This window comes from Leptinotarsa decemlineata, unplaced genomic scaffold (genome assembly GCF_025532065.1).
Source record: "Leptinotarsa decemlineata unplaced genomic scaffold, Ldec_3_MD MMD2_P_RNA_scaffold_7, whole genome shotgun sequence".
Lineage (NCBI taxonomy): Eukaryota > Metazoa > Arthropoda > Insecta > Coleoptera > Chrysomelidae > Leptinotarsa > Leptinotarsa decemlineata.
The window spans coordinates 8021877-8032262 of NW_027412534.1; positions in this window are offsets into that span (position 1 = coordinate 8021877).

Genomic DNA, 10386 nt, shown 5'->3' on the forward strand with positions numbered 1-10386 from the left:
AATACGAAGTTGTTTAGATGGAATTGCCCGAAAGTAAAGTTACAGTGGAATAAAATTCATCGAATTTAGATATATGGACATATGAAACGTCCCTTGAACGTCAAATCGAAATTTTGAATTTAAATCAAATTGGGTTGTGTGGGGAATTGTGTGAGGTTAGTTTCAGCTCATTCACCATTTGAATATCTATCCAAATTCCAAAAGTTAAATGTATAATTCATTGTTCATATGGAAGTAGTTGTTTCTTGTAATTCAATGTCAATATGAAAGCAGTTGTTTAGAGAGGACTCTTCTCCAGTCTGTGACTGAAAATATATTTTATGCACATCTTTGTTAAAAGTTTATTTCGAAAGTATATACTTTGTTCCTTCCTTCGGAAGTTTGTCATATATGTTTTTGTATAAAGGTGGAGGGAAATCTTCCCCTTCTAAAAATATAACCCTTTCCACTTTAACAAGAATCTCATGGCTGATGGCTGGAATTTATTAAAATAAGCGAATGAATGTCATTACGTGTTGTCATCGATGACATTAGTAGGTTCAACTCATTCGTTACATAAAGTCGTAATATTGTGAATGAATTGAATGCTCAATCATACAATGTTATCCAGGTTGGTGCTGAAGAGGCAATAAGGCAAGTGTCATATCTCGAAACATCAATTTCCGCCAATGAGGATGACAATGTTCCGTGTGAAGTGGCGGATCCAGAAAAGTTTACAACTCTGAGTATGAGGTTTATAAGGTGTTTCAAATTCGATCCTCATGATTGGGATCTCGGAAACTATGAGAGATACGAAGTTGGTTAAATAGGGGAAAAGTTGCGCATTTACCTTACTAACAATATGCCGTTGGGAAAGTTCTGAAATTCCGAGTATATCCGGAGATATCAGGAAAAACAGAAATTTCGAAAAATTGTTATTATTTTTTTCTGGCTTCATTTTTCAAAATGAATTGCATTTTCACATTGCCACTTTTTCCCTCCTACAGATTTGCTATCCGACGTTTCGTGTTCCGGCCACCATCATGAACTTTATTTTTTCTTATGGGCACTACATTGGATTCTTTCTGTTTCGAATAGAACCAGATTTTACCTTTCCAATGATGTATAAATTGTCATTATTTTTCAAAAAATTGGAGATATTGAAAAAATCTATTCTTATCATAATAGACTTTGACTTTGATGTATCTAAATGTGACTTTCGAATTGTGACACTCAATGACATTTTGTTATTGTACAAGTCATTGAATTTGTGTTGAAAAATGGCTTTCACGAATGAAGAAAAAAAGAGATTTGATACAAATTCATTACAAATACGATAGAAACAGTGTTAGGACATAGGAAATGTATTTAAACTTGTATCCCGAAAGACGACAACCACATCGAAGTATGTTCAAGTTATTAGATCGAAATCTCACCCAGTTTGGTTCGGTTGAAAAGCCAATGAAAAAATGCGGAGACACAATCAACAATCGAAATTTGTTAAATGAGTTGTGTATGAGGTAAATTAGACATTGTGTCCTTTTCAATGACAAGACAACTTTAAACAAATAACAATAATCAACTAAAATGTAAAAACAAAAGTAAATCACAGCAAATGATAACACAACTGTGCCCTTCTTCGAATAGTATTTACTGCACGATTAATTTCCCTCATCTTCAATCTTCCGAACTCTCTAACAATGCTGTTTTGAAGGTCCTCAATATTTTGATATTCCCTCTGACCATAAACTCTATTTTTCAGTGTACCCCATAAGATGTATCCATAACACTCAAGTCCCTATCCATTTATCACCAAACCTTTCAGTCAGTTAATTGATACTCAACTGGTAATGTGCGGTGGAGTACCATCATGTTGAAACCATATGTTGTTATAGTTAGCCAAAGGTAGGTAGGTAGGCTTTACATGCAGTAAAGCCAAATTACTTAGTCTCTCTTCAATCATTGTATTGTGTAAAAATGTTTTTAAAGGACGCAAAGCTGAAAAAGTCCTCTCTGATGTACTAGTAGCCACAGGAAGAGTGCTCAACTGCTTCAGTAATATCCTGATGTTTGGGAGAGAATCGGCAAACTTGTAAACTTGCGTCGGGTGTTCAGGCAACTTATTTTCGGGATATGATTTTCACATTTGTTTTCGAATTTGCAACTCAGGTTTCGAAGCCGAAAAGCATGGCGAATGTATTTTGTATTTGATTGCCCCTTGAAGAATGCCACTAATGTAGGCATCATTTATATTTGGTCTTAACAGGTGGTGCAGCTTGCGTGTAGGCAAGCTGAATCTCCTTTTTGGTAAACCTTGCCATCAGTTCATTTATAATGAAATCAAGTAACGGGATGTTCACTAACATGCGATAATAAACCTCAGGTGAGTCTATTGTACATTGGATCGGTTTTTTTGTCGAGCTGTTATCCTAGTCATTTGAATTACTGTACCCATTTCTTTCGCTAAATCAGCCGCCTGGTTTTAATGATCTTTCAAGGTGTCAGAGCTGTTGTCTTGTTTCTCCTGTAGGCTGTATATTGTAGCTTCTACAAGCTGCGAAGCTTGCAGCACATTCATGAATTCTGCTTGAAGTTTGCTCCAAGTTCCTCAGCCAACACTACTACACTCATTAAAAACTCTGACGACAGAATAAAGTTCAAACGCATTACTTCCTCTACCTTCCGGTGAACGTCAACAGGGCTTTGTGCCTTTCTATCCATCTTGTTTCACACAGTTTTTTTGAGCTAAATTTTACTGGCTTGAAATCATGCATCTCTTCTTCTGAATTTTTGAATCTTGCAGCGGAATTACGGAAAAAATTTGCCAGGGAAAATATAACTTCCATGGCATTTCTAATGCTAGCAACAGAACAAGCTCTGCTCATAGCCAAGTTTAGCCTATGCCTGGCACAGTGGCTGTATATTGCAAGAGACTGAATCAGGGAAGTGTGGGATTGCATACCCTTAAATATTTCATTTATATTGAAGGATCCATTGAAAGATTATCCTCGGAAATTAGCCAAATCAAGGCCAAGTTTATCTAACTCTTGTAAAATTGTGTGAGCTGTGTGTTCACCACTGAGATCCACCACATCCACAAACTCAATGAAATATTTTTCAATCTTGTATTCCTTGGTGTTAAAATGCGTTATGTAAATTGTAAGTTGTTCTTCAACAGACAACTATATGGTCTCATCGGCCATTATAATAAAAAACTTAGATAAAGGTTAAGTGGTAGAGCAGGACCTCACTAGGTTATACGTAGTGGGCTACTGAACTTCGCCTTTTAGGTCAGCACTTATGTGTAAATTATTACAAAAAAAAATTGTTTTTCATGCTGTTCTAATAAAGACATATTATTATTATTATTATTATTATTATTATTATTATTATCCATTTTATTTACAATCCTGTCAGTGATAACTTGCCACAGCTTTCTAGAATTTCATTCTGCGTGGTTTCGCTGATTTATCTGGCATTCTTTACACAATTTTTCATATGTGGAGCTAGAACGTCATCACCAGCATCAACTATGAATTTTAGCAGTGCTCTAAAGTTTCCTTCACGGAAACAACTTCTAGTTGTCTCAATAAAGTCATCGTCTCTGTGCCCCCTCAAGGATACGTTTTGGTCACAACTTAAAATGACCATTCTGATAATTAAAATAAGCTTTCTACGGTTTTCGGCTACATTTCTGCCGGCTACTATACTGTTTGCTTCACCCTCATGAGTCATACGGAAGTTGTGATGCAGCGGAGTAAGTCAAATTATGAATTCCATTGATATTCTGTAACTTGGAAAAAAAACAGTTGAGCTTTATTCATATACTTATTTGGTTTTATCAATCTATTGAATATTGAATTGAATTATATATATATATATATATATATATATATATATATATATATATATATATATTGTAATATATGAGTGATGTTGATGATTAGTAATTTGTTTTTAATTTGAATTTTATAAATGGGTTCAGAATTTTATTATAAGTGTTTTGATTTTTATCGTTTGTTTAATAAATTTGGACAAATATACTTCAGGTAGATACCTTATCTCACAGACATTTCTTACCTTGATTAGCTCAGCTCAGTCGGATATATATAAGCATGCAGCGTCCTCTCTCTCCACAGGTAGAGTTCTTGGAAAAGTCTTGGATGTTTTCAAAAATATTGTGCCAAATAAAATTTCAAAAGGATAATAAATATAATATAGAATTCAAAAATATGGCACTAATACAATTAACCTTAACCTACCTACACCTGCGAAAAATATCTTAAAATTTAAACACTGAATGGAATTTCACAAAATAGTACCACTCTATAATAATTGCTATTCCGTGGTATAACCTTGTTGAAAATGAACTGATACAATGTTCTCTGCCTTATGACAGATTACTAAAATGGCTGCTCAGTGAATGTTTAAAAATTAATCATTAATATCAAGTTTACAAATGGTTATTGTTCTCAATGTATTTTTAAAATGGTGAATGAATGTTCAGTGAGTTTTCAATCACTGAGAAATTAAAATGTCTCTCCTGGATTCCTTCTATCAGCAAACAGGTTCAGTGAATGGTGGTTTGAGTTTTATAAAGGATTTCTAAAGACCTTGAAGTTTTCCTTGTTGGTGCGGTGAATTGATCTAGATGTTTTTTTTTAACTCCAATTTGCCCAATTGGGGTACTATGGGTAAGTTCAATTATCTGCTTTCCACTATATATTTATTTATAATTGAATCTATATGTATTTTAATAGGTTTGATTCATTAATTCTCAATTTTAACTTAATTTTCAGAACTTTCAAAAATTTTACATGCTTCTCGTTCCAGCGTTGATCATCGACTCCCGTTAGCGTCCCCTTTCAACCAACTCAAAATCTCCTTGGCAACCAATTTTGGAAAATTCTAGATGCTGTCAAAACCTTCTAATCTGTAAATTCTGGCACATCACTCAAACTACACTTAGTTTATTAACCATTTGTACTCATAAACAAACTCTAATATCTAATATTTACAATATTGGTTGTCTTATAAAAATTCATGTACTCTATTTTACAAAATTAATTTTTGAAACTTGCATTTAGCAAAATTCATGAGCTCCTCTCCAATTCTCTCACCTAGTAGGCTAGACAATATTTTTGCTACATAGTTTTCTCATATACTGAGTGTTTTTCCTTTCACAACTTGAAACTACTTTCAAAATATTGATTTGGATAATTTTGAATAAAATTGTAATGTTATTTTGTTTTCTAATATTGATCTAAATGGTTTTATTAATTTGTTTTTGTGTTTCAGGAAAGTATATAGCTGGTGACTGATCTTTTCAATACTGGATTGTGACATTTGAAATTCAATGGAAACCAACTAACTAAGGAATGATTTAGTTGTTACATTGTGTGCGTAACCATTTTACTGAGAACAAAAGATAAGAAATTATTAACTAAGGTGAAGTATCTAACCTGTATTTTGAACGAACAAACTTTTCAACTAGTCTCATTGGTCAAAATTCTTATGAACAATAAATATATCATAACTATATATATATATATATATATATATATATATATATATATATATATATATATATATATATATATATATATATATATATATATATATATATATATATATATAAAATAATTTCATGAAAATCAAAAAATGAATAGATAAGTACTCTTTGATCATTCCCAGTTGGTCAAACCACCAACACTGACATAAAAACTTGGCAAGTTCACTTGGGTGTCACACCAATAGGTGTTTACACTTATGTTTCGCTTGCGTTTACGCAGCTATTTTTATCAAGTACTTTCTTGATTTTTTCTCATTTTGTCTTCAATCGAGGACCGCCTGCTCGATACTGACGATGCCCAATAGGCTGAAACAGCTGTCTACCGGTGGCTCTTAAATTGAAATCAATATGGGAATGATCAAAGAGTACTTATTTATTCATGTTTTGATTTTCTTGGAATTATTTTCCAGCAACTTGACTGCATTAACCTTTCTAGATTCATATCGATTCTAGAAACATGTGGATTCGTTTTCTGAAGGCATTTCAGATTAGTTTCTCAAATTTCTGCTACCGCAGTTGTTGGTTGATTGGTCAAACCACCAACACTGACATAAAAACTTGGCAAGTTGACTTGGGTGTCACACCAATAGGTGGTTCCACTTATGTTTCGCTTGCGTTTACGCAGTATATATATATATATATATATATATATATATATATATATATATATATATATATATATATATATATATATATATATATATACAAATGTCATCATCATAATGACCAGTCAACTAAACTTGACCTTCCAATTTACTATATATATACCGGGTGTCCCACATTTTATGTGACAGGCAATATCTGGTTTGTTGAAGGAGATACACAAAAATGTTTCATACAAAAGTTTCAGGAGTTCATGAGAGCTATATTTTGATATAATTTTTAAATATACAGGGTGTTTGGTGTAGGTGCTACAGACCAAAATTCCATTTTTTAAAATAGAACGCCCTGTATATCATTACATATTCAGATGCTACGTTAAATTCTGATATCATTTCATGTTTGGTTTTTGAAATTCGGTTACGGCGTTGTTGAGTTATTGCTTAAAATGTAAAGTCTTGAGAACGACTATTATTTTTTAAAATATCTCATACAATTATTCTCTCTGCATTAGATCACATGAAAATTAGTCAAAATTTTGGATGTTCGAAGTAATGGTTTCAATTTTGAGTTGTGGAATTCAGTCAGGAATCATTTTGAATATGAAACAATTGCGAAATTGAAAGAGGTTTATTCGAAAACAAATCTTTAATTAATAACAATGTAAATAATATAACTTGATAAATCATTTCATAAGAATGGTAGGTACCTAGAAATAAGTCATAAAAATTGTTCAAAGTGATGCCCATTAGATATTATACAGGCTTCGAAACGTCGAATCACTTCTCTCGTACAAGTCGCTCTTATAATATCAGGCGTAATATCACTGCACGCTAGTCGAATTTTCATTTTCAGATCATCCACATTCAAAGGGGGAGTAGTGAAAACAACACAGTTACTGTTTTGCAAAGAATCACTGAATCGAACTGACAAGTAGATACAATTCAACAACATTTGTTACTATGGCATCAACAAGCATAAGCTACTTGATGAAATTGTGCAATATAAAGCAATTCACCCTCAAGGTAGTCACATTCTCAAGAATTTCAATATTATATTCAACTGATATAGATATCGTATCGTAGAGGTGAGAATAATGGTTTGTATTCAGTAGTAGTCTAGTTCAATTTAATAAAAGATATAGACTGGATTCGTGTACGAGTAAATAAGTTTTTTTGAAACTTTATATTTAAGGAAAAGTGCAATAACTCAACAACGCCGTAATCGAATTCCAAAAACCAAACATGATATGATATCAGAATTTAACGTAGCATCTGAATATGTAATGATATACAGGGCGTTCTATTTTAAAAAATAGAATTTTGGTCTGTAGCACCTACACCAAACACCCTGTATATTTAAAAATTATATCAAAATATAGCTCTCATGAACTCCTAAAACTTTTGTATGAAACATTTTTGTGTATCTCCTTCAACAAACCAGATATTGCCTGTCACATAAAATGTGGGACACCCGGTATATATATATATATATATATATATATATATATATATATATATATATATATATATATATATATTTCAATATTAAATTCTACAAAAAGGATTTGAAGCTTTATATCTTCTATTAATTATCTGCGAGCGCTTTCGACAGTTGGTAGTACTGTCATCTTCTAGGCATCCTCAAACTGTTTGAGGGTCCCTAGAAGATGACAGATATATATATATATATATATATATATATATATATATATATATATATATATATATATATATATATATATATATATATATAATACGAAGGTTATCGAGTGTCTTGATATAGATAAAGGAGTTTTTTAATCGGACATAGCATTTTGATAGTTTTCTTGTGACCACAAGATCTATTAAGTGAAACCACAAATGTGCGACTGGCTCCTGCTGGTGGCTCCGTGCATTTGTATTTATTTCTTCTGGTAACCAAGTGTTGCCCATCCTTACACTTGGCTGCACCATACTGATGATGGGCCAAAAGCCCGAAACACGTGTCTATGGTTTGCCACTTCCTTGAGTGCTATGTCCGATTAAAAAACTCCTTTATCTATATCAAGACACTCGATAACCTTCGTATTTATATTATTTCCTGGACCCGGATGTCACGCAGGTAGCTATAGCTGCCTCCATGGTAATTTTGATAGTTTTCTTGTGACCACAAGATCTATTAAGTGAAACCACAAATGTGCGACTGGCTCCTGCTGGTGGCTCCGTGCATTTGTATTTATTTCTTCTGGTAACCAAGTGTTGCCCATCCTTACACTTGGCTGCACCATACTGATGATGGGCCAAAAGCCCGAAACACGTGTCTATGGTTTGCCACTTCCTTGAGTGCTATGTCCGATTAAAAAACTCCTTTATATATATATATATATATACAAATAGAGATTTTATCGAGTGTGCATGATACAAATCAAAAATGAAACAATTCGTGGACACAACACTCCAAAGAAGAGGGGCAAACCGCGGACACGTGTTTCTGGCTATTGGCCTCATCAGCGCGGTGCAGCCAAGTGTAAAGATGGGCAACACTTGTTTGCCGAAAGCAGGAAACAACACATATGCACGGAGTCAACAACAGAAGCCAACCGCACATTTGTGGTTTGGCAAACAAGTGTTGCCCATCTTTACACTTGGCTGCACCGCGCTGATGAGGCCAATAGCCAGAAACACGTGTCCGCGGTTTGTCCCCCTTTTCTGGAGTGTTGTGTCCACGAATTGTTTCATTTTTGATTTGTATCTCGATAAAATCTCTATTTGTATTTATATCCTGGAACCGGATGTCACGCAGGTAGCTATAGCTGCCTACGTGGTTATGTTAGATGTAGCCTGGGAATTCTAGGTCTTCTAACTGGAACCACAAATGTGCGGTTGGCTTCTGTTGTTGACTCCGTGCGTATGTGTTGTTTCCTGCTTTTGGCAAACAAGTGTTGCCCATCTTTACACTTGGCTGCACCGCGTTGATGAGGCCAATAGCCAGAAACACGTGTCCGCGGTTTGCCCCCCCTTTTTTGGAGTGTTGTGTCCACGAATTTTTTCATTTTTGATATATATATATATATATATATATATATATATATATATATATATATATATATATATATATATATATAAAGGTTATCGAGTGTCTTGATATTGATATAGATTAATCAGACATTGCACTCAAGAAAGTGGAAAACCATAGGCACGTGTTTCGGGCTTTTGGCTCATCATCAGTATGGTGTAGCCAAGTGTAAGGATGGGTAACACTTGGTTACCAGAAGAAAGAAATACAAATTCACGGAGCCACCAGAGGAGCCAGCCGCACATTTGTGATTTCAGTTATAGATCTTGTGTTTACAAAAAAAACTATAAAAATCACCACGGAGGCAGCTATAGCTACCTGCATGACATCCGGCTCCAGAAAATAATACAAATACGAAGGTTATCGAGTGTCTCGATATAGATTAAAGAGTGATTAATCAGACATAGCACTCAAGAAAGTGGCAAACCATAGACACGTGTTTCGAGCTTTTGGCTCATCATCAGTATGGTGTAGCCAAGTGTTAGGATGGACAACACTTGGTTACCAGAAGAAAGAAATACAAATGCACGGAGCCACCAGCAGGAGTCAGCCGCACATTTGTGATTTCAGTTATAGATCTTGTGGTTACAAAAAAAACTATCAAAATCACCACGAAGGCAGCTATAGCTACCTGCGTGACATCCGGGTCCAGAAAATAATACAAATACGTACGTTATCGAGTGTCTTGATATAAATAATAAAGTTATTAATCAGACATAGCACTCAAGGAAGTGGCAAACCATTGACACGTTTTTCGGGCTTTTGGCCATCATCAGTGTGGTGTAGCCAAGTGTGAGGATGAGCAACACTTGGTTACCAGAAGAAAGAAATTCAAATGCACGGAGCCACCAGCAGGAGCCAGCCGCAGATTTGTGTTTCAGTTATAGATCTTATGTAACGATCCTGTGTTATCTATAACGAATGTTTGGAGTACAAACTGAATAGGTAAAAGTGTTTTGTGTAATTCAATGTTTGAATGAAAGTGAATGTTTCGAGAGGGTTTTTTCCAGTATGTGTCTGAAAATGACTTCTATAGATTTTTATGTGGAGTTTTTCCAAAATTAATTGTTTTATACCTTCATCTGGAAATTTTCCACATTTTGTTCAAATATGTATAAAGGAGTAGAAAGCTTAAACCTTCATGTCCTATCTAATTATCTCTCACCTACAATATAGAA